Below are 26,627 nucleotides of genomic sequence, written 5' to 3'. Positions count from 1 at the left end.
ATTTCCTTCTCCCGCCCCTCATTCCTCTCTCTTGCTCCTCATTCACGTCTCCGGCCTCTCATTCCCCTCTCCCACCCCTCATTCCCGTCTCCCGCCCCTCATTCCTGTCTCCCATCCCTCATTCCCGTCTCCCGTCCCTCATTTCCGTCTCCTGCCCCTCATTCCCCTCTTCGGCCCCTCATTTCACTCTCCCGCTCCTCATTCCCTTCTCCCGCCTCTCATTCCTCTCTCCCGCCCCTAATTCCCCTCTCCCGCTCCTCATTCCCTTCTCCCGCCCCTCATTCCTCTCTCCTGCTCCTCATTCCCATCTCCCGCCCCTCATTCCCCTCTCCCGCCCCTAATTCCCCTCTCCCGCTCCTCATTCCCTTCTCCCGCCCCTAATTCCCCTCTCCCATTCCTCATTCCCTTTCCCCGCCCCTCATTCCTCTCTCCTGCTCCTCATTCCCATCTCCCGCCCCTCATTCCCCTCTCCCGCCCCTAATTCCCCTCTCCCGCTCCTCATTCCCTTCTCCCGCCCCTCATTCCCCTCTCCCATTCCTCATTCCCTTTCCCCGCCCCTCATTCCTTTCTCCTGCTCCTCATTCCCTTTCCCCGCCCCTCATTCCTCTCTCCTGCTCCTCATTCCCGTCTCCCGCCCCTCATTCCTCTCTTCCGACCCTCATTGCCCTCTACCGCTCCTTATTCCCTTCTCCCGCCACTCATTCCTCTCTCCTGCTCCTCATTCACGTTTTTGGGTGTCAATTTTTTAGAGGACGCTAGTTGCGTTTTTGAAAAATTCCAAGGGAAGGAAAGGGGTTAAATATTGCCAAGTGCGTCCAATTATCATTTCATTGCGAGCGGATGCCAGGAAGAGCGGCTGCCATATTGCTCGAAGCGAGAAGAACCGGGAGAGAATATACAACATCAGAATAGACTGACATCTGCTATCAGACACGACAAGCTGTTCTTATATTATATCCAAACAGGGGTTTACAGGAAGAAGCCAAAGGCCAGACAGAGCTCACGGGCGGAATGCCGAGACGCTGAACCAAAAGCTGGAAGGTGCCACGTATCCGCCACGTCTGCGGGTCACAAGCATCAGGATGTGGACCACCGAACCGCTGTAATCCCAAGACGTTACTCAAGTTCCCCTACTAAAATGACCCCATTACAGCGATCAGGTGAAACTGTCCCAAGTGGGTCAGAGGATACTGGTACTGGCTCAGCCACAGAGTAGTCAGACACAGATCAGGGTCGAGGCAATAGAAATCAGGCAGAAACTAAGGTACAAGCCCAAGGTCAGGGCCGGCAGAGAGCAGACAGAATCTAAAGTAGATGTAGTTCAGAGATACAGACAGAGTTCATCACCAGAAACAGAGTACAGAATCGTAAAGCAGAGTCGAAATACAAGTCAGGGTCAAAACACATATAACTGAATAAATCAATGTTCTGCACGAAGCGAGGAACATTAGTGCTCAGGCACTTTCCTGTGGGATAGGAGGTTCTTACAGCGGATAGATGGAATCGATATTGGCTGGAGACACTTTAACACTTGGTTCACTAGCCCTTTAAATTTGAAGATGTAGACCCAACACAAGCGATTCTTGACAACTTCCTATTAACTTCTCATGAGGCTTCATCCACCGACCACCGCACTGATCACAAACGTTGCAGCAGATGTCTCTACAGAGCTACTCCATGATACAGGAGATCACCAGGTTATACCGGCAGTACATATATCATTATATACAGGAGATCCCCAGGTTATACCGGCAGTACATATATCATTATATACAGGAGATCCCCAGGTTATACCGGCTGTACATATATCACTATATACAGGAGATCCCCAGGTTATACCGGCTGTACATATATCATTATATACAGGAGATCCCCAGGTTATACCGGCTGTACATATATCACTATATACAGGAGATCCCCAGGTTATACCGGCTGTACATATATCATTATATACAGGAGATCCCCAGGTTATACCGGCAGTACATATATCATTATATACAGGAGATCCCCAGGTTATACCAGCTGTACATATATCATTATATACGGGGGATCCCCAGGTTATACCAGCTGTACATATATCATTATATACAGGAGATCCCCAGGTTATACCGGCTGTACATATATCACTATATACAGGAGATCCCCAGGTTATACCGGCTGTACATATATCATTATATACAGGAGATCCCCAGGTTATACCAGCTGTACATATATCATTATATACAGGAGATCCCCAGGTTATACCGGCTGTACATATATCATTATATACAGGAGATCCCCAGGTTATACCAGCTGTACATATATCATTATATACAGGAGATCCCCGGGTTATACCGGCTGTACATATATCATTATATACAGGAGATCACCAGGTTATACCGGCAGTACATATATCATTATATACAGGAGATCCCCAGGTTATACCGGCTGTACATATATCATTATATACAGGAGATCCCCAGGTTATACCAGCTGTACATATATCATTATATACAGGAGATCCCCGGGTTATACCGGCTGTACATATATCATTATATACAGGAGATCACCAGGTTATACCGGCAGTACATATATCATTATATACAGGAGATCCCCAGGTTATACCGGCTGTACATATATCATTATATACAGGAGATCCCCAGGTTATACCAGCTGTACATATATCATTATATACAGGAGATCACCAGGTTATACCGGCAGTACATATATCATTATATACAGGAGATCCCCAGGTTATACCGGCTGTACATATATCATTATATACAGGAGATCCCCAGGTTATACCAGCTGTACATATATCATTATACACAGGAGATCCCCAGGTTATACCGGCTGTACATATATCATTATATACAGGAGATCCCCAGGTTATACCGGCTGTACATATATCATTATATACAGGAGATCACCAGGTTATACCGGCTGTACATATATCATTATATACAGGAGATCCCCAGGTTATACCGGCTGTACATATATCATTATATACAGGAGATCCCCAGGTTATACCGGCTGTACATATATCATTATATACAGGAGATCCCCGGGTTATACCGGCTGTACATATATCACTATATACAGGAGATCCCCAGGTTATACCAGCTGTACATATATCATTATATACAGGAGATCCCCAGGTTATACCGGCTGTACATATATCATTATATACAGGAGATCCCCGGGTTATACCGGCTGTACATATATCACTATATACAGGAGATCCCCAGGTTATACCAGCTGTACATATATCATTATATACAGGAGATCCCCAGGTTATACCGGCTGTACATATATCATTATATACAGGAGATCCCCAGGTTATACCAGCTGTACATGTATCATTATATACAGGAGACCCCCAGGTTATACCGGCTGCACATATATCATTATATACAGGAGATCCCCAGGTTATACCAGCTGTACATATATCATTATATACAGGAGACCCCCAGGTTATACCAGCTGTACATATATCAGTATATACAGGAGATCCCCAGGTTATACCGGCTGTACATATATCAGTATATACAGGAGATCCCCAGGTTATACCAGCTGTACATATATCATTATATACAGGAGATCCCCAGGTTATACCGGCTGTACATATATCATTATATACAGGAGATCCCCAGGTTATACCGGCTGTACATATATCATTATATACAGGAGATCCCCAGGTTATACCGGCTGTACATATATCATTATATACAGGAGATCCCCAGGTTATACCGGCTGTACATATATCATTATATACAGGAGATCCCCGGGTTATACCGGCTGTACATATATCATTATATACAGGAGCTCCCCAGGTTATAGCGGCTGTACATATATCAGTATATACAGGATATACCTGGGTTATACCGGCTGTACATATATCATTATATACAGGAGATCCCCGGGTTATACCGGCTGTACATATATCATTATATACAGGAGCTCCCCAGGTTATACCGGCTGTACATATATCAGTATATACAGGATATACCCGGGTTATACCGGCTGTACATATATCATTATATACAGGAGATCCCCAGGTTATACCGGCTGTACATATATCATTATATACAGGAGATCCCCGGGTTATACCGGCTGTACATATATCATTATATACAGGAGATCCCCGGGTTATACCGGCTGTACATATATCATTATATACAGGAGATCCCCAGGTTATACCGGCTGTACATATATCATTATATACAGGATATACCCGGGTTATACCGGCTGTACATATATCATTATATACAGGAGATCCCCAGGCTATACCGGCTGTACATATATCATTATATACAGGAGATCCCCAGGTTATACCGGCTGTACATATATCATTATATACAGGAGCTCCCCAGGTTATACCGGCTGTACATATACCATTATATACAGGAGATCCCCAGGTTATACCGGCTGTACATATATCATTATATACAGGAGATCCCCAGGTTATACCAGCTGTACATATATCATTATATACAGGAGCTCCCCAGGTTATACCGGCTGTACATATATCAGTATATACAGGATATCTCCAGGTTATACCGGCTGTACATATATCACTATATACAGGAGATCCCCAGGTTATACCAGCTGTACATATATCATTATATACAGGAGATCCCCAGGTTATACCGGCTGTACATATATCATTATATACAGGAGATCCCCAGGTTATACCGGCTGTATATATATCACTATATACAGGAGATCCCCAGGTTATACCGGCTGTACATATATCACTATATACGGGAGATCCCCAGGTTATACCGGCTGTACATATATCATTATATACAGGAGATCCCCAGGTTATACCGGCTGTACATATATCATTATATACAGGAGATCCCCAGGTTATACCGGCTGTACATATATCATTATATACAGGAGATCCCCAGGTTATACCGGCTGTACATATATCATTATATACAGGAGATCCCCAGGTTATACCGGCTGTACATATATCACTATATACAGGAGATCCCCAGGTTATACCGGCTGTACATATATCATTATATACAGGAGATCCCCAGGTTATAACAGCTGTACATATATCATTATATACAGGAGATCCCCAGGTTAAACCGGCTGTACATATATCATTATATACAGGAGATCCCCAGGTTATACCGGCTGTACATATATCACTATATACAGGAGATACCCAGGTTATACAGGCTGTACATATATCATTATATACAGGAGATCCCCAGGTTATACCAGCTGTACATATATCATTATATACAGGAGATCCCCAGGTTATATCAGCTGTACATATATCATTATATACAGGAGATCCCCAGGTTATACCAGCTGTACATATATCAGTATATACAGGATACACCCAGGTTATACCGGCTGTACATATATCACTATATACAGGGATCCCCAGGTTATACCAGGGTGCTCAGTGTCACTATATGTATGATGTATAACGTCTCCATCTTGGATTCAGTCTTGTATTTGGTTGTAGTCCTGGATTTCTGTAGCTTTGGTGAATGGAGGAGATGTGATTTCTCTGCACACAATTCGTCGCTGTCACTCACGTTCCTCTCCGTGTAATGAGCGTCGGCTGAAGGAGCTGGAACGTTCACACAACTTGTCATCTGCAGCGTTTGAAGTCTCAGAGAAAAAAATGTTGGTGAAATCTCCTCAGGCCTTGGTGGAGCAGGTAGGGGGTGGAGAAGAGATCACAGGCCTATAGACCGGCGGGAAGGGACCAGGCCTCGGGCCTACACCACTAACCCACAGAAAGGCTGTCAGTAATACCCGCAGCCGCAGATCTCAGGAGCCCGGGGCCTTCTCCTCCTCAGGGCCTTGATCAGATTAATCGGTTGCACTTGATAATTTTATTTAAGAACCTCTCACACGAATGGGACAATTAGTAATGTGAGGCCTGATTGGTCGGTATAATCCCAAGAAACAAGAGAAGGGGGAGGCACAACAAGCCAAGATCAGGCAAAAATAAGATGACTGGTGATGTCATAGCAGCTCACCTGGCTGGAAGGCACTTGTGATGTCATCATGTCACTGAAGACTAAACAGACCTGTGATGTCACTGCCCTGTAGCTGATACTTGTGACATCATAAAAGCTGCTGTCACAGAAACAGATGCGTTATGTCACCATAGTGCACCTGATTCACGTGTGACATCAGAACAGCTCATCTAGTAGTGACCAACTTGTGATGTCACATCTACATACCTGTCTCTTGTGATGTCACATCTACATACCTGTCTCTTGTGATGTCACAACTACATACCTGTCTCTTGTGATGTCACATCTACATACCTGTCTCTTGTGATGTCACATCTACATACCTGTCTCTTGTGATGTCACATCTGCATACCTGTCTCTTGTGATGTCACATCTACATACCTGTCTCTTGTGATGTCACAACTACATACCTGTCTCTTGTGATGTCACAACTACATACCTGTCTCTTGTGATGTCACATCTATATACCTGTCTCTTGTGATGTCACATCTACACACCTGTCTCTTGTGATGTCACATCTACATACCTGTCTCTTGTGATGTCACATCTACATACCTGTCTCTTCTGAGGTCACATCTACATACCTGTCTCTTGTGATGTCACATCTACATACCCGTCTCTTGTGATGTCACATCTACATACCTGTCTCTTGTGATGTCACATCTGCATACCTGTCTCTTGTGATGTCACATCTACATACCTGTCTCTTGTGATGTCACATCTACATACCTGTCTCTTGTGATGTCACATCTACATACCTGTCTCTTGTGATGTCACATCTACATACCTGTCTCTTGCGATGTCACATCTACATACCTGTCTCTTGTGATGTCACATCTGCATACCTGTCTCTTGTGATGTCACATCTGCATACCTGTCTCTTGTGATGTCACATCTACATACCTGTCTCTTGTGATGTCACATCTGCATACCTGTCTCTTGTGATGTCACATCTGCATACCTGTCTCTTGTGATGTCACATCTACATACCTGTCTCTTGTGATGTCACATCTACATACCTGTCTCTTGTGCAGCATCACAGTTCTATTTCAGTCAGCTGGACCTCTGTGCCAGACTTATTTGGTCCCCAGACCAGACTATGTCTGACGCCACCGCCCCCCCCTCCCCAGTCCAGACCAGACTATGTCTGACGCCACCGCCTCTCCCCAGTCCAGACCAGACTATGGCTGATGCCACCAAGCTCCCTGGACCAGACCACATTATGTCTGACACCATTGACCTCCCAGACCTGACTATGACTGACACCACCGACCCCCCAGATAAGACTGTGGCTGATGCTGCTGACCCCAGATGGTTGCTGTGTTGGATAAACTTGCAGCTTTTTTAAAAAAAATAAATATTATTTATCTATTTTTTGTGTGGAGAGGGGGGGGGGGTTAATGCTTTAATTTTTTAACTTTTTTTTTTATTGATGTTGCTGTTATATAACAGTGATCTTAAGGTAACATCCCAAAGGATCGCTGTTATGAGCAATCTATTTGCCTGAGAGTTTTGGGGAGTAAAACTGCCTGTACAAGCGTCATAGACACTCGCATAGGTGGTTATGCGACCTCTATTCATAGTAGTCATCATTGTGTTAATATTTTTTAATAAAAGTTATTATAAATTATCTTTTAAAATTTTACCTTTAACACATTACTAAATAAAACAAGTAAAATATACAACTTTTGATCACAAAGCTTTAATTTTCTGCTCGTGCCATGAATTCCTGCACCGGTTTATGTAACTGAGTGGATTTTTCTCTAAATCTCTCTCTGTCAAAAAAATGGGTTATCTGTATGCAGTTCTTTACCACCTGCTGTTAATTCCATCAGGAGCTGTACCCCGGGGAAGGGGCTGCACTAGATTGTCTCTGCCCATCCAGGCATCTCATCCAGCAGTCAATCGGAGCTGTCACCTCCTGGCAAAGGGAAGCACACACTAAAAAAAAAGCAAAAATGACATAAAAAACAAGTGTATTTTTTCCTAGGCCTCCTCCTAACAAACCATCTGCAGAGATGAGAAGCGGCGCCAATCTCTGACAAAGAATATATTTTATGTGAAGCCGCGGAAAGAGAAGCTGTTGGAGGGAAGAGATATTTTATTTTTCCCCAGGACGGCTCGAGCATTGAGATGCCAGACAGATGCGCCTTCATCATGAAGACTGACGGATCCGCTGTGCACCGCCCCGCTGTCCGCACTGCGCTCACTATAGGATACAGAACTTGTGCTGCCGTGTGGCCCGTCCACAACTATCCAGCCAAACCGACCCTCGGGTGGGAGAAAGGTCAATGAACTGTTTAAAATTTTTGAAAAAGGGACTCAGATGAATTGTGCAGAAGAAGGGAAAGCAAAAAGTTTGGGCCCCCGAACCCAGATCCTTTAATACAGTCCATATTAATAAATAGAGATCTCGGAGTCACTAGATAAAGATCCCAGACCAGACTCCGCTTTACTCCTTCCTATAAACCTGCAATGCAAAAGTGCATTGTCCGTGTATAATGCGCTGTGCCGTGATTCACTAAGATCGTGTGCCCGATATCCTGCATGTGTCGCTTCCCCACTCATGTCCCCGGAGTTCACCTTCTTCTTCCTGGTGCATGTAAGTGCATTGTCCGTGTATAATGTGCTGTGCCGTGATTCACTAAGATCCTGCGCCTGATATCCTGCATGTGTCGCTTCCCCACTCATGTCCCCGGAGTTCACCTTCTTCTTCCTGGTGCATGTAAGTGCATTGTCCGTGTATAATGCGCTGTGCGGGGAGTCACTAAGATCCTGCACCCGATATCCTGCATGTGTCGCTTCCCCGCTCATGTCCCCGGAGTTCACCTTCTTCTTCCTGGTGCATGTAAGTGCATTGTCCGTGTATAATGCGCTGTGCGGGGAGTCACTAAGATCGTGCACCCGATATCCTGCATGTGTCACTTCCCCGCTCAGGTCCCTGGAGTTCACCTTCTTCTTCCTGGTGCATGTAAGTGCATTGTCCGTGTATAATGCGCTGTGCGGGGAGTCACTAAGATCCTGCGCCCGATATCCTGCATGTGTCTCTTCCCCACTCAGGTCCCTGGAGTTCACCTTCTTCTTCCTGGTGCATGTAAGTGCATTGTCCGTGTATAATGCGCTGTGCGGGGAGTCACTAAGATCCTGCCCCCGATATCCTGCATGTGTCACTTCCCCGCTCAGGTCCCCGGAGTTCACCTTCTTCTTCCTGGTGCATGTAAGTGCATTGTCCGTGTATAATGTGCTGTGCGGGGAGTCACTAAGATCCTGCGCCCGATATCCTGCATGTGTCGCTTCCCCGCTCAGATCCCTGGAGTTCACCTTCTTCTTCCTGGTGCATGTAAGTGCATTGTCTTGCGACACAATTTGAATCTTAAATCTCGCGCTCAGTCCGAATCCGTCGAATCAGGTGCTGTCTGGAAAGTTACACTGTAGTAACTCTACCCTAGAATATTATGGGGACTCAATGTTAGTTTATGGGTAAATGCTTTGTCATTTATGTTTGGACAAAATTTAGCCACTCTACCCCTGGTAGAATAATCCTTTGTGTGTGCAGTTAGGGAACATGTCTTGATTTTTGGAGAACAGAACTTGGAGGAGAAGACCACCAGGCTGCCTGAGCAATCAGAAGAAGAAGCTGAGCACAGACCCTTGGCTCCTAGCCCGTGACCAGGGTACCAGCCACCTGAGAAAGAGAGGAACAGCTAGCCTAGACCATTCCTCAGCTTTAACCCCTCTTCTGCCAGGAAGGAGATTGAAGAAGTCGCCCTTTGAAGTGCTTCAGTAAAGAAGGTAACTGTTTCCTGCAGACCCCGACACTCTGGACTCATTTCTCATTGGGGTTCACCACGCCTCACCATCCCTTCCAGAGAGCAGCTTCACGTGGTGACGCATAAAGTTGGGGTCAACCCCTAACCCAGGCACTGCAAGACCACACCCCCCATAATAAAGACCCCAGACCATATTTCAAGTTTACAGATCACAGAGCAGATCTCACTTATTATAAACTTTACTTTACACAGACCACTAGACCAGAACTTATAGATCACCTAGACCAGCGCCCATGTATACAGACCTCAGACCGGATATCCCCAATTATAACCCCCTCAGTACAGACCTCAGATCACATCCCCCATAATAAAGACCCCGCACCATGTCTCAAGTTTACAGATCACACTTCCCTTATTATAAAACTTACTTTACACTCCACCAGAACTTAGAGACCTCCCAGATAAAACCTCCTGTAAATAGTCCTCAGACCAGATATCCTTTAAGATTAATCACCCCGTATACAGACCCCAGACCATATGTTTCCAGTTTACGACCCAAGACCAGATCTCCCTTATTATTAAGCCCCTTAGCCCCTTGCAGCGCTGGAGTCCTGGGTTCGAGTCCCATCCAGGTCAAGATCTGCATAGAGTTTGTATGTTCTCTCCATGTTTGCGTGGGTTTCCTCCAGGTCCTCCGGATTCCTCCCACACTCCAAAACATACTGGTAAGGTGATTAGATTGTGAGCCCCATTGGGGACAGGGACTGATTTGGCAACTTCTGTGCACGCTGCGTAATCAGACCCCAGATCAGATCTCTCTCAGTATAAACCCTCTACATAATGAGCCCCTAGACCAGTTCATTATACAAACCCAGTCGTGACCCTTTCTATACAAACCATTGACCGTTCCTCAGATCAGACCCTTCTAGGCTCACACTTTGTGGGCATGAGCCAAATAGATGAGATGCCCAGCAGCCCCTCCCCCACCGACAACACTTGTATACTTTTAGTTACTTTTGTGAATAATATTTCAGATTGACACAAAACTGTTAATTGAAAAAAAAATGTAATTCTGAAAGAAAATGTAGTAGTTCTCTCTTTTTTCTTCCCAGTCGGAGAAGAAGATTTGCCGTTATTTATAGAACAAAGTAATCCGACCATCGTAATATGATCCATGACTTCGTTTATTGAAAATGAGGTTTGCTCTTGTTAAATTTGCTTTAATGAATGCTCTTCAGCGAAAAGATCCGTCTCCGGCGCGAGTCACCGGCGGATTACAATTAATACAATTACGGAAAACGCATTTCACATCATTTCGATGAAAAATCATTAAAAAATGTACAGACAAAAAAAACCCAAAATATTCTTAACGAGTCTCGTCCGGAACAATGGAAACATTCCCGGTGTCAGCGCCATCTTCCTGCCGTCCTCGCACTTCTATTCTCTTCCTGATAACAATTTATTAGGTTATAATAATAACGTTGAGCGAAGGAGGAGGAAGGGGGGGGGTGACGACCCAGCCGCCCGAATAACAGCATAATGGATCCAATTACTCACCGCCATGTGTGCGCGTCTATAATCAGCACTAACTTAGAAGACATTACAAAAATTACCTCCGAAAACTATGATCTCTCACTGGCGATTGTTCATTGGCAGTTGGAGATCACATGACCCTCCGGATGCCACCATTTTATTGGCAGGAATGTCTGGATGATGGGGTAAAAGACGGGAGGCCTCACTTTACATATCAAGATGGCAATGCAGAACTTATACATGTATAATGGTAAATTACCTAAAGTCTGGCGCCCCCACAATTACACACACATTACAAAAAAAAATTGCTAAAGTGGACAACCCCTTTAAATGTGTACAACTAAGCAGTAACAGCCCCTTTAGGGGCACATTTTCTCCTGCCCTGTCGGACACAGAGCAGCCGCGACACAAAAGTGATGCAAATACTTTATAAATACATGGACAAGACCCAAAGATGTTCGTTCCAGACAGAAAACTGGTGCAGCCGGAATATAAGATCTGGGCCAAGTTGTTGCCGCAAGGGTATACAAAGCAGCAGCTGCCAAATAATTGCCCCAATGTCCAAGGTTTCAATATTGGGGACTATGATGAGAGCAAAACTAACATCTTAGATGGGAAAAGCCAACGATCCAAATGGAGAACTCATTGGGGCACATTTACTTACCCGGTCCTGTCGCAATCCCGTGGCGTGTTCTCCGACGCTGATTCGGGTCTGCCGGGATTCACTAAGGTCCATGCGCCCGATATCCAGTAGGTGTCGCTGCTGTGCCGAGGTCCGCCAGAGTTCACCTGCTTCTTCTCGGTGCATGTGAGTGCTTGATCTTGTGACACATTTCGTTTTTTAAATTCTGCGGTTTCTCCTAATCCGTCTGGATGTCCGAAGGACCCCCCACCCCACGATTTCTGTCACGTGAAAGCTGGCGTGCATGCTAAATCCCGGCGGAATTCGTCGCAAAACAAAAAATTCTGTAAACCTGACGAGCCTTAGTAAATGAGCCCCAATAGGTTGCAGACAACCACAGGAGAGCCAACACATCCTCTATATACTACACCACACAGGAGACACATCCTCTATATACTATACCACACAGGAGACACATCCTCTATATACTACACCACACAGGAGACACATCCTCTATATACTACACCACACAGGAGACACATCCTCTATATACTATACCACACAGGAGAGCCAACACATCCTCTATATACTACACCACACAGGAGACACATCCTCTATATACTATACCACACAGGAGACACATCCTCTATATACTATACCACACAGGAGACACATCCTCTATATACTACACCACACAGGAGACACATCCTCTATATACTACGCCACACAGGAGACACATCCTCTATATACTACGCCACACAGGAGACGCCTACTCTATATACTACGCCACACAGGAGACACATCCTCTATATACTACACCAAACAGGAGACACATCCTCTATATACTACACCACACAGGAGACACATCCTCTATATACTACACCACACAGGAGACACATCCTCTATATACTACACCACACAGGAGATACATCCTCTATATACTACGCCACACAGGAGACACATCCTCTATATACTACACCACACAGGAGACACGTCCTCTATATACTACACCACACAGGAGACACATCCTCTATATACTACACCACACAGGAGACACATCCTCTATATACTACACCACACAGGAGACACATCCTCTATATACTACACAACACAGGAGACACATCCTCTATATACTACACCACACAGGAGACACGTCCTCTATATACTACACCACACAGGAGACACATCCTCTATATACTACGCCACACAGGAGACACATCCTCTATATACTACACCACACAGGAGACACATCCTCTATATACTACACCACACAGGAGACACATCCTCTATATACTACACCACACAGGAGACACATCCTCTATATACTACACCACACAGGAGACACATCCTGTATATACTACGCCACACAGGAGACACATCCTCTATATACTACACCACACAGGAGACACATCCTCTATATACTACACAACACAGGAGACACATCCTCTATATACTACACCACACAGGAGACACATCCTCTATATACTACACCACACAGGAGATACATCCTCTATATACTACGCCACACAGGAGACACATCCTCTATATACTACACCACACAGGAGACACATCCTCTATATACTACACCACACAGGAGACACATCCTCTATATACTACACCACACAGGAGACACATCCTCTATATACTACGCCACACAGGAGACACATCCTCTATATACTACACCAGACAGGAGACACATCCTCTATATACTACACAACACAGGAGACACATCCTCTATATACTACACCACACAGGAGACACATCCTCTATATACTAAAGCACACAGGAGACACATCCTCTATATACGACACCACACAGGAGACACATCCTCTATATACTACACCACACAGGAGACACATCCTCTATATACTACACCACACAGGAGACACATCCTCTATATACGACACCACACAGGAGACACATCCTCTATATACTACACCACACAGGAGACACATCCTCTATATACTACACCACACAGGAGACACATCCTCTATATACACCACCACACAGGAGACACATCCTCTATATACTACACCACACAGGAGACACGTCCTCTATATACTACACCACACAGGAGACACATCCTCTATATACTACACCACACAGGAGACACATCCTCTATATACTACGCCACACAGGAGACACATCCTCTATATACTACGCCACACAGGAGACACATCCTCTATATACTACGCCACACAGGAGAGACATCCTCTATATACTACACCACACAGGAGACACATCCTCTATATACTACCCCACACAAGAGACACGTCCTCTATATACTACACCACACAGGAGACACATCCTCTATATACTACACCACACAGGAGACACATCCTCTATATACTACACCACACAGGAGACACATCCTCTATATACTACACCACACAGGAGACACATCCCCTATATACTACACCACACAGGAGACACGTCCTCTATATACTACACCACACAGGAGACACATCCTCTATATACTAAAGCACACAGGAGACACATCCTCTATATACGACACCACACAGGAGACACATCCTCTATATACTACACCACACAGGAGACACATCCTCTATATACTACACCACACAGGAGACACATCCTCTATATACGACACCACACAGGAGACACATCCTCTATATACTACACCACACAGGAGACACATCCTCTATATACTACACCACACAGGAGACACATCCTCTATATACTACGCCACACAGGAGACACATCCTCTATATACTACGCCACACAGGAGACACATCCTCTATATACTACGCCACACAGGAGAGACATCCTCTATATACTACACCACACAGGAGACACATCCTCTATATACTACCCCACACAAGAGACACGTCCTCTATATACTACACCACACAGGAGACACATCCTCTATATACTACACCACACAGGAGACACATCCTCTATATACTACACCACACAGGAGACACATCCTCTATATACTACACCACACAGGAGACACATCCCCTATATACTACACCACACAGGAGACACATCCCCTATATACTACACCACACAGGAGACACATCCTCTATATACTACACCTCACAGGAGACACATCCCCTATATACTACACCACACAGGAGACACATCCTCTATATACTACACCACACAGGAGACACATCCTCTATATACTACACCACACAGGAGACACATCCCCTATACTACGCCACACAGGAGACACATCCTCTATATACTACACCACACAGGAGACACATCCTCTATATACTACACCACACAGGAGACACATCCTCTATATACTACACCACACAGGAGACACATCCTCCATATACTACACCACACAGGAGACACATCCTCTATATACTACACCACACAGGAGACACATCCTCTATATACTACGCCACACAGGAGACACATCCTCTATATACTACACCACACAGGAGACACATCCTCCATATACTACACCACACAGGAGACACATCCTCTATATACTACACCACACAGGAGACACATCCTCTATATACTACGCCACACAGGAGACACATCCTCTATATACTACACCACACAGGAGACACATCCTCTATATACTACACCACACAGGAGACACATCCTCTATATACTACACCACACAGGAGACACATCCTCTATATACTACACCACACAGGAGACGCATCCTCTATATACTACACCACACAGGAGACACATCCTCTATATACGACACCACACAGGAGACACATCCTCTATATACTACACCACTCATTGTTCTTTCCTGTAACTATTTTCTGATTCCACTTTAGGGTGAAATCTCTCAGCTATTAGATGTTGCATCTCTTAAATTTTCGCAGTAATGAGATGCGACATCTTTTCTATATTATGTGGAAGAACTCATCATATTTTGAATTAAATATAGCGTATAAGAGCGGTACTAAATATTTCAGCGCTCCTGTTGTCATACACTGGAATTAGCATATGTACTCGCCTATTCCTCCCCTAACCATCTGCTTATCCGCTCAGATTGTTTGTTTGTTTTTAGATCCTCAATGTTACTTTCACTTGTCGGAGAAACAAGACGGATAATTTATACTTAATCCATGAAGCCGCAGCCACTGATTATAATATTGTAAGGTGCAATAAATCCCTGCATATAAATCCATCCCTGCTCCCTGCTAATGGTGCAAAATAAAGGGGAGTTATTTATGGACCCCTCCCCGGAGACATCTCCCTGCTTTATTTTCATATATTGTGAGGTTTTATTTGCTTTTCTTGGTTGTTGTTTTGGTATCTTTAATTGTCTACTTACATAAATATACAAGAATATAAGAATATATCATGTGCGGGGGAAGGGATCTGTGCAGAGAAGACTGAGGACATAAACACCGATACCTGATACTGTCATCAAGTAACTTCTCCAGAGAAACTCAAAGAAGCTTTTTAGACAGTTCTACAAAGTTTTTTATAGAGTGATTTGCATCTATGGCCATAGCTATACCAGAGTAGTTATATTCCTGTACATAGGGGCAGTATTATAGTAGTTATATTCTTGTATATAGGGGGCAGTATTATAGTAGTTATATTCTTGTACATAGGGGGCAGTATTATAGTAGTTTTATTCTTGTACATAGGGGGCAGTATTATAGTAGTTATATTCCTGTACATAGGGGGCAGTATTATAGTAGTTATATTCTTGTACATAGGGGGCAGTATTATAGTAGTTATATTCTTGTACATAGGGGGCAGTATTATAGTAGTTATATTCTTGTACATAGGGGGCAGTATTATAGTAGTTATATTCTTGTACATAGGGGGGAGGATTATAGTAGTTATATTCTTGTACATAGTGGGCAGTATTATAGTAGTTATATTCCTGTACATAGGGGGCAGTATTATAGTAGTTATATTCCTGTACATAGGGGGTAGTATTATAGTAGTTATATTCCTGTACATAGGAGGCAGTATTATAGTAGTTATATTCTTGTACATAGGGGTCAGTATTATAGTAGTTATATTCCTGTACATAGGGGGCAGTATTATAGTAGTTATATTCCTGTACATAGGGGTCAGTATTATAGTAGTTATATTCCTGTACATAGGGGGCAGTATTATAGTAGTTATATTCCTGTACATAGGGGGCAGTATTATAGTAGTTATATTCCTGTACATAGGGGGCAGTATTATAGTAGTTATATTCCTGTACATAGGGGCAGTATTATAGTAGTTATATTCTTGTACATAGGAGGCAGTATTATAGTAGTTATATTCCTGTACATAGGAGGCAGTATTATAGTAGTTATATTCTTGTACATAGGGGGCAGTATTATAGTAGTTATATTCTTGTACATGGGGGCAGTATTATAGTAGTTATATTCTTGTACATAGGGGGCAGTATTATAGTAGTTATATTCCTGTACATAGGGGGCAGTATTATAGTAGTTATATTCCTGTACATAGGGGGCAGTATTATAGTAGTTATATTCCTGTACATAGGGGGCAGTATTATAGTAGTTATATTCCTGTACATAGGGGCAGTATTATAGTAGTTATATTCCTGTACATAGGGGGCAGTATTATAGTAGTTATATTCCTGTACATAGGGGGCAGTATTATAGTAGTTATATTCCTGTACATAGGGGGCAGTATTATAGTAGTTATATTCCTGTAGATAGGGGGCAGTATTATAGTAGTTATATTCTTGTACATAGGAGGCAGTATTATAGTAGTTATATTCCTGTACATAGGAGGCAGTATTATAGTAGTTATATTCCTGTACATAGGGGGCAGTATTATAGTAGTTATATTCCTGTACATAGGGGGCAGTATTATAGTAGTTATATTCCTGTACATAGGGGGCAGTATTATAGTAGTTATATTCCTGTACATAGGGGCAGTATTATAGTAGTTATATTCCTGTACATAGGGGGCAGTATTATAGTAGTTATATTCCTGTACATAGGGGGCAGTATTATAGTAGTTATATTCCTGTACATAGGGGGCAGTATTATAGTAGTTATATTCCTGTAGATAGGGGGCAGTATTATAGTAGTTATATTCTTGTACATAGGAGGCAGTATTATAGTAGTTATATTCCTGTACATAGGAGGCAGTATTATAGTAGTTATATTCCTGTACATAGGGGGCAGTATTATAGTAGTTATATTCCTGTACATAGGGGGCAGTATTATAGTAGTTATATTCTTGTACATAGGGGACAGTATTATAGTAGTTATATTCTTGTACATAGGGGGCAGTATTATAGTAGTTATATTCCTGTACATAGGGGGCAGTATTATAGTAGTTATATTCCTGTACATAGGGGGCAGTATTATAGTAGTTATATTCCTGTACATAGGGAGCAGTATTATAGTAGTTACATTCCTGTACATAGGGGGCAGTATTATAGTAGTTATATTCCTGTACATAGGGGGCAGTATTATAGTAGTTATAGTCTTGTACATAGGGGGCAGTATTATAGTAGTTATATTCCTGTACATAGGGGGCGGTATTATAGTAGTTATATTCCTGTACATAGGGGGCAGTATTCTAGTAGTTATATTCCTGTACATAGGGGGCAGTATTATAGTAGTTATATTCTTGTACATAGGAGGCAGTATTATAGTAGTTATATTCCTGTACATAGGGGGCAGTATTCTAGTAGTTATATTCCTGTACATAGGGGGCAGTATTATAGTAGTTATATTCTTGTACATAGGGGGCAGTATTATAGTAGTTATATTCTTGTACATAGGGGCAGTATTATAGTACTTATATTCCTGTACATAGGGGGCAGTATTATAGTAGTTATATTCTTGTACATAGGGGGCAGTATTATAGTAGTTATATTCCTGTACATAGGGGGCAGTATTATAGTAATTATATTCCTGCACATAGGGGGCAGTATTATAGTAATTATATTCCTGCACATAGGGGGCAGTATTAGAGTAGTTATATTCTTGTACATAGGAGGCAGTATTATAGTAGTTATATTCCTGTACATAGGGGGCAGTATTCTAGTAGTTATATTCTTGTACATAGGGGGCAGTATTATAGTAGTTATATTCTTGTACATAGGGGGCAGTATTATAGTAGTTATATTCTTGTGCATAGGGGCAGTATTATAGTACTTATATTCCTGTACATAGGGGGCAGTATTATAGTAGTTATATTCTTGTACATAGGGGGCAGTATTATAGTAGTTATATTCTTGTACATAGGGGGTAGTATTATAGTAGTTATATTCTTGTACATAGGGGGCAGTATTATAGTAGTTATATTCCTGTACATAGGGGGCAGTATTATAGTAGTTATATTCTTGTACATAGGGGGCAGTATTATAGTAGTTATATTCCTGTACATAGGGGCAGTATTATAGTAGTTATATTCCTGTACATAGGGGGCAGTATTATAGTAGTTATATTCTTGTACATAGGGGGCAGTATTATAGTAGTTATATTCTTGTACATAGGGGGCAGTATTATAGTAGTTATATTCTTGTACATAGGGGCAGTATTATAGTAGTTATATTCTTGTACATAGGAGGCAGTATTATAGTATTTATATATTCTTGTACATAGGGGGTAGTATTATAGTAGTTATATTCTTGTACATAGGGGGCAGTATTATAGTAGTTATATTCATGTACATAGGGGCAGTATTATAGTAGTTATATTCCTGTACATAGGGGCAGTATTATAGTAGTTATATTCTTGAACATAGGGGCAGTATTATAGTAGTTATATTCCTGTACATAGGGGGCAGTATTATAGTAGTTATATTCCTGTACATAGGGGGCAGTATTATAGTAGTTATATTCTTGTACATAGGGGTCAGTATTATAGTAGTTATATTCTTGTACATAGGGGGCAGTATTATAGTAGTTATAGTCTTGTACATAGGGGGCAGTATTATAGTAGTTATATTCCTGTACATAGGGGGCAGTATTATAATAGTTATATCCCTGTACATAGGGGGCAGTATTATAGTAGTTATATTCCTGTACATAGGGGGCAGTATTATAGTAGTTATATTCTTGTACATAGGGGGCAGTATTATAGTAGTTATATTCTTGTACATAGGGGGCAGTATTATAGTAGTTATATTCTTGTACATAGGGGGCAGTATTATAGTAGTTATATTCCTGTACATAGGGGGCAGTATTATAGTAGTTATATTCCTGTACATAGGGGGCAGTATTATAAAGGTATGTGTAACTTTATATAACAGACCATCTTCTGTAATGTTGCGGAGCTGTATATTCTATAATCATTTTCTCTTTGTATTTTTCTCATACATTTTTACATCCATCGTTTCAAAGAATAAAGAATAATTTTTCTATCAGTAACGTTGGTCAATTAGACTTTTCCTATGACATTTAGTAACTATCTTATTGAGTGGTAATCCCCTCATTTGTCAGTGAGGTGCCCTGGCATTTGCTGTGGTGTCAGGTGGCGGCTGGTTGCCTCGGTCTAGTCATTTTATATGCCAGATCTCTTCCGTCTCCTCTTTCTGTGCTGTTAGTCTCTGTAACGTTATACATTTACAGCGTGGACCTGTCTAGTAATAGGGTTTTCTTCATATTAAACATCACAGAGGTCCCTTCTGCCGCATGATCTGTATTAGCACCTAAATATTCCTTAATATAGCAGGAAATCCATCCAACGCATTTCGGAAGCCAAGTTTATTATGCAAATCGCTGGATAGAGTTCAGTGTCAAAGCTGGCAGGGAGAAATTTTTTTCCCGCTCGGAATAAAAAGCCTTGCATTTTCCGACATTAAATTGGTATATTACCGGAGCCTGTAATAGAAATCTTGCCTATCACATGAAAGGAAATGAGTTCAACCTGCAGCGAGGAGGGACCCGGGTTCGGCTTCTCACCTACGCGTTTACCCCATTATCGCATATGTGGCATTTCAACTCATTAACTACAGAGATAGCCCAGAACAAAGACCGAAACCGTCACGAAGAACCGGAGCCGGATTGTGCGCAACCTGCCATACAGCAACGCTGACCTTTAATTAATATTAGCATTTTTAATATATCATCATGTAACAATATAAGTGTCAGGATAAGGGGGAGGGGGGTTGTAAGAGGAGCCGCCGCAGTTATAATAATACTATAATAGTTTGTACAGAAGTGATGACCTATGGGAGTTACTGGGAAAGTGATAATCACAGCAGCTTCTTTCCTCCTCCGAGTATATAAGGAGCATAGGGGTATAGAGGTGCAGAGGAAGAAGCTTCATAGAGGTTTAGTGGGTCCCAGAAGCTTCAATGAGACTGTTCTGAGATAAAGAAACTGAAATGCACGGCTCATATACTAAGTATACTGCCATACATTGCATAGTGGCTGTTCTTGGTATTGCAACTCTCACCTTAATAGGACTGAGGTACAAACAGACCAAGTTACATAGGAATAGGGCCGCCATCAGGGGGGTTTGGTGTGACTGTGTTCAGGGGGCCCCAAGTGTCTCAGGTGCAGGAACTCACTTTGTCCACAAAAGTGGCCTCAAAACTCCTAGTGGTGGCCCTGCATAGAGATGGGCGATGAGGTAGCAGCAAACACCAGGCACTGAGATTTTATCAAGTGGCCAATCAGGGAGGTGTCATGTTTTGGAGTCTAGCATTAGGCTAGGATTGGAAAGTGAACATGCCCTTTAAGTTAAACATAAGTTTAAGACTTTGGCATCATTATAATGTTTACAGGTTCCTTGAAATCACTAATTTACTGCCTCTTATATCAAGAAGGCTCCTCAGGGGCGGGGCTTGGCTCTTCTTATTGTGCTTCACAACAGAGCTCTGGACTGTATCAGCATCCTGCGGAGGCCAAAACAGGTTAAAGCCCACTGCAAAAACAAAATCATATATCCCACTACTGTATGGCCCTCTTATCTGTAATAGGTTAGGGTGCTCTATGGGTAGCAATCCCCCCCCCCAGTCACAGGGTCCCCCATAGTTTATAGACACCTGATACTCCATGCAGAGTTGGGTATAGAGCAGCCTGTAGGTGATGTCTGTATGTACGAGACACGACTTGGGGAGACACGTATGTAACATGCATGTGATTCCTTCTCCCATTATCCAGGATGTTTTCCGTAAACATCTGACTGTAACTATCTGTGACAAATGGAACCAACGCGATTAACAAACATCTTCTGTCTAAATTACAGAACGACAAATATAAAAACCAACATGTCACGGGTCATTTAGTAGCGCAGCGGTGGCAGGCGAGGAATTGTGGGAGATGTATAATGTAACGTAATATAATGTAACGGCATCTACAATACTCCGCCACACAAGAGGCTGTTACCCTATAATTGTCTTATAATATACAAGGTTTATTATAAGACTCTAAACATTCTCCACCGTGTACATTATAAGACCCCGCTCCACCTTGTACATTATAAGATTCCGCTCCACCTTGTACATCATAAGACCCCGCTCCACCTTGTACATTATAAGGCCCCGCTCTACCGTGTACATTATAAGATTCCGCTCCACCTTGTACATCATAAGACCCCGCTCCACCTTGTACATTATAAGATTCCGCTCCACCTTGTACATCATAAGACCCTGCTCCACCTTGTACATTATAAGATTCCGCTCCACCTTGTACATTATAAGACCCCGCTCCACCTTTTACATTATAAGACCCCGCTCCACCTTGTACATCATAAGACCCCGCTCCACCTTGTACATTATAAGACCCCGCTCCACCTTTTACATTATAAGACCCCGCTCCACCTTGTACATTATAAGATTCCGCTCCACCTTGTACATTATAAGATTCCACTCCACCTTGTACATTATAAGACCCCGCTCCACCTTGTACATTATAAGACCCCTTTCCGCCTTGTACATTATAAGATTCCGCTCCACCTTGTACATTATAAGACCCCGCTCCACCTTGTACATTATAAGACCCCGCTCCACCGTGTACATTATAAGACCCCACTCTACCTTGTACATTATAAGACCCCGCTCCACCTTGTACATTGTAAGACCCCGCTCCACCTTGTACATTATAAGACCCCGCTCCACCTTGTACATTGTAAGACCCCGCTCCACCTTGTACATTATAAGATTCCGCTCCACCGTGTACATTATGAGACCCCACTCCACCGTGTACATTATAAGACCCCGCTCCACCTTGTACATTATAAGATTCCGCTCCACCGTGTACATTATGAGACCCCACTCCACCGTGTACATTATCATATACATATGATAATTAATATCTTTGTGTATGTTGTTAGAAGCAACAGAATTGTGAAAAATCAATAACTGAACCTTCGATGGATGCATTTAGGGTGTTCCCTCACACTGCTGTGCATTGCACTGCTTCACACCCCTCCCTGAGCTGGTCTCTAACACTGGCTGCAGTCTACATGGTCACTGCTGATGGTATCCCTTGTAGCCAGTGGGTAAACACGTTGCTTCTGGGGTAGTGAACCCCCTGGACCACCAGGGACGATGATACAAGCTGACACCTGGGAACAGAGTCTAAGTGGCACCCGGTTTTCACCAGAGCTGGCTGCAAAGAGGGTTGGACTTGCTGCGGCGTGGTACCACCAAGTCATTCCACAGGCACGACTGTGCTGTGGTTAGGTACAGAGTTGTCAGGCAGAACCGTGGTCCGGGACAGGCAGCACAGGATCATAGTCAAAGGCAAAGCAGGAGGTCAGGGCAGGCAGCAAAGGAATGTAGTCAGGGACGGAACCGGGGTCACAACAGGAATTCCCAAAACCTGCGCTAGGCAAAAGGGACAAGCTTTTTCTGAGACACGAGGCACAAAGATCCAGCAGGGGACAGAGGAAATGACCGGGATTTAAACAGGAAGGGCATGCGGCCAGCGACAATTATCAGGCCCTTTTAATTACAGAATGCGAGGAGGGTGAGGAGATTGTCGGTGAATCGTGGAAAAGTAACAGAGACAGATGTGGGGGTCCCGGGGTGCAGAGAGCGGCATGGGTGCGCCAGCGACCCGGGACATGGGTCTCAGGAGCACCCGTGACAGTACCCCCCCCCCCACCCACACACACACACTTGGCCTCCCCGTCTTCATGGTTCCGCCCATGACAACAGAGTGGACCAGTCGTCCTGATGGGCAGAGACAAAATGGCGGAGATAGCAGCCCAGAGTCTGCTATCCACTTGGCTTTTAGACTGCGGATAGTATGCAGAGGAAAAGTCCAATTTCCCTTGAAGTTGGCTGCACAGGGAACGCCAGAACCAGGAAACAAATTGGACCCCTTGGTCCGATACAATATGTAGAGAGAGACCATGAACCTGGAAGATGTGGATTTGTCCACTGACGGAGGAGAAGACCAGCAGCTTCTCGAGACGGACCACAGGGAGATGGTGCTGGGAGATCAGGGCAGCATCTATGAAGTTTCTTGTAGAGCCGGAAACCAAGAAGGCAGAAGCCTGGAACTAGTTACCTGTGCCAGAGCTGAGTAGAACGGGAATATTCCAACGCGGAGAAGCTTTGGTCTCACCTAGGGACGTTTCTCCCTAGAACCCTAGGTGAGTGCGTTTCCCGGATGCTGTGGACGGACTGAACAAGTCTCAAGAACGTGCTCCGGGCTGCCATAATAGAGGCAGAGGTTTTCCTCTCTTCATCTGGTACGCTCTTGAGTAGTCAGACGAGCTCTATGCACCCGAATCAGTTCCTCTGCAGCTGACACGGAAGGTGACTGACGTGGTCTTTGGAAGACAGAAGCCAGGCGGGACAGACAGTCGTTCCAAATGCCGCTCCTTAGAGCGCTCAGTAAACCGGATGTCAAACTGAGTGGCCAGAGAGATGAGACCAATCAGTGTAAACAGCAGGTCACGTGCAGCCAGGTTGCCTTTAACCTGTCCTGAAAGTCCCTTTTTAAAGATTGCAACCAAGGCAGATTCATTCCGGGCTAGCTCGGAAGCCAGGGTACGGAACTGAACTGCATAGTTACCAACAGATGAGTCCCCTTGACGCAAGTTCAGCAGTGCAGTCTCAGCAGAAGACGCCCAGGCAAGTCCCTCAAAGACGGACTGCAATTCAGCGAGGAACATGGTGAAAGTAGCTGTGACCGGATTGTTAGTGTCCCAGAGGGGAGAAGCCCAAGCCCACTTTCCCGGAAAGGCTGATCACGAAAGCCACTTTAGCCCGTTCTGTGACGAACTGTGAAGGCATCAGACAATGCAGTCGTAGTAACGGGAGGTACCATAGGTACTGGACGCTGGTGCTGAGTAGCCAACAATTGCTGCAGGGTGGTGGTGAGGTGTCCAAGTTGCTGGCCTTGCACGGCAATCTGCTAGGACTGCTGGACCACTATGGTGGTAAGGTCAGCCAGTTCAGGTAATGGAACCTTGGCGGGATCCATGGCCGGATCTTACTGTCAGGCACCAGGGGTATTAGACCCACTGGACTACTGCGGACGATGATTCTATTTGGCACCCGGGGACAGGCAGGAGGTCGAGACAGGCAGCACAGGATCAACGTTAAAGACAAAGTAGGAGGTCAGGGCAGGCAGCAAAGGAACGTAGTAAAAAGGACTAGGGTTTTCTAAGGCACAAGGCACAAATATCCGGCAGGGGACACAGGAAAGGGCCGGGATTTAGACAGGAAAGGCAGGTGGCCAGCGCCAATTATCGGCCCACTGGCCATTTAAATTTCAGAACGCTCGCGCCCTAGGTGACGTGGACAGCCACGCCAGAGCGAGGAGATCGTCGGTGGATCGTGGAAACGTAAGAGAGGGGGTCTCGGGGCGCATGGAGGGGTACGGGTGCACCTGCTACCCGGGACATGGGTCACAGGAGCACCCATGACACAAGCCACCAGGACCTTCTTGTGATCCATATGTTATCATTATGGATGTGCCACCATGTCCTGCACCAGGGACCGGGACTAATACAAGGAACCACAGGGAAGTGACCTGAGAGGGTGCACAGAGTCTCCATCTATGAGCTCTGCAATGCATTGCACTGCTCTCAGTTATAGCGGTAATATATATACCGCCATCCCTGCCTGTACGAGAGGGAAGATGAAATTCTGTGCTGAGAGCTATTTTCCAATTCACTGCAACTGTGTGAAAGTCGTTCCTCAGCTCCAGAGATGATGTCGCCTGTAATTTGTTTAAAGAGGCCCCAGAGCGGCCATAAAAAATGTTGTTTATATATTTGTAATATATGTGTAATCCGACAACACGCGGTATACAGCAAGCGCCAGCACCGAGGACCGAACAAGAGGAGGGAACGGAGGAACCCGAACCGGGGAGGGGGCACCTCACATACAGACAGGAACCAGGGAGATGACTATGGGGCAGATTTATCAAGCTGTCTGAAAGTCAGAATAGTTCTAGTTGCCCATAGCTCCCCAATAAAATATTCATGAGCACTGGTAAAATGAAAGCTGAGCTGTGATTGGTTGCCATGGGCAAATAGAAATATTCTGACTTTCAGACACCTTGATAAATCTTCCCCTATATGTCTAGCAGGAACCCACATTAACATATGACCTCAGCGATAGAAGTATTATAGTAGTTATATTCCTGTACATAGGAGGCAGTATTATAGTAGTTATATTCCTGTACATAGGGGGAAGTATTATAGTAGTTATATTCTTGTACATAGGGGGCAGTATTATAGTAGTTATATTCCTGTACATAGGGGGCAGTATTATAGTAGTTATATTCTTGTACATAGGGGGCAGTGTTATAGTAGTTATATTTCTGTACATAGGGGGCAGTATTATAGTAGTTATATTCTT

At 44.0% G+C, this 26,627-nt stretch overlaps 1 long non-coding RNA gene across 1 annotated transcript in view; it reads right to left on the bottom strand.

Annotated features, from left to right (window-relative positions):
• Positions 1 to 7,500: 7,500 nt before the first annotated feature.
• LOC140104781 (uncharacterized) overlaps positions 7,501 to 26,627 on the bottom strand; it is a 70,328-nt gene continuing 51,201 nt past the window's right edge. Inside the window, exon 4 of the long non-coding RNA XR_011850409.1 lies at positions 7,501 to 7,931. This is a non-coding gene — a long non-coding RNA (uncharacterized lncRNA). The remainder of the gene's footprint in view (positions 7,932 to 26,627) is intronic.

The sequence above is a fragment of the Engystomops pustulosus genome, chromosome 10 (genome assembly GCF_040894005.1).
Source record: "Engystomops pustulosus chromosome 10, aEngPut4.maternal, whole genome shotgun sequence".
Classification (NCBI taxonomy): domain Eukaryota; kingdom Metazoa; phylum Chordata; class Amphibia; order Anura; family Leptodactylidae; genus Engystomops; species Engystomops pustulosus.
Note: the sequence above shows the minus strand (reverse complement) of the source record. Positions and strands in the feature narration are given on the sequence as shown.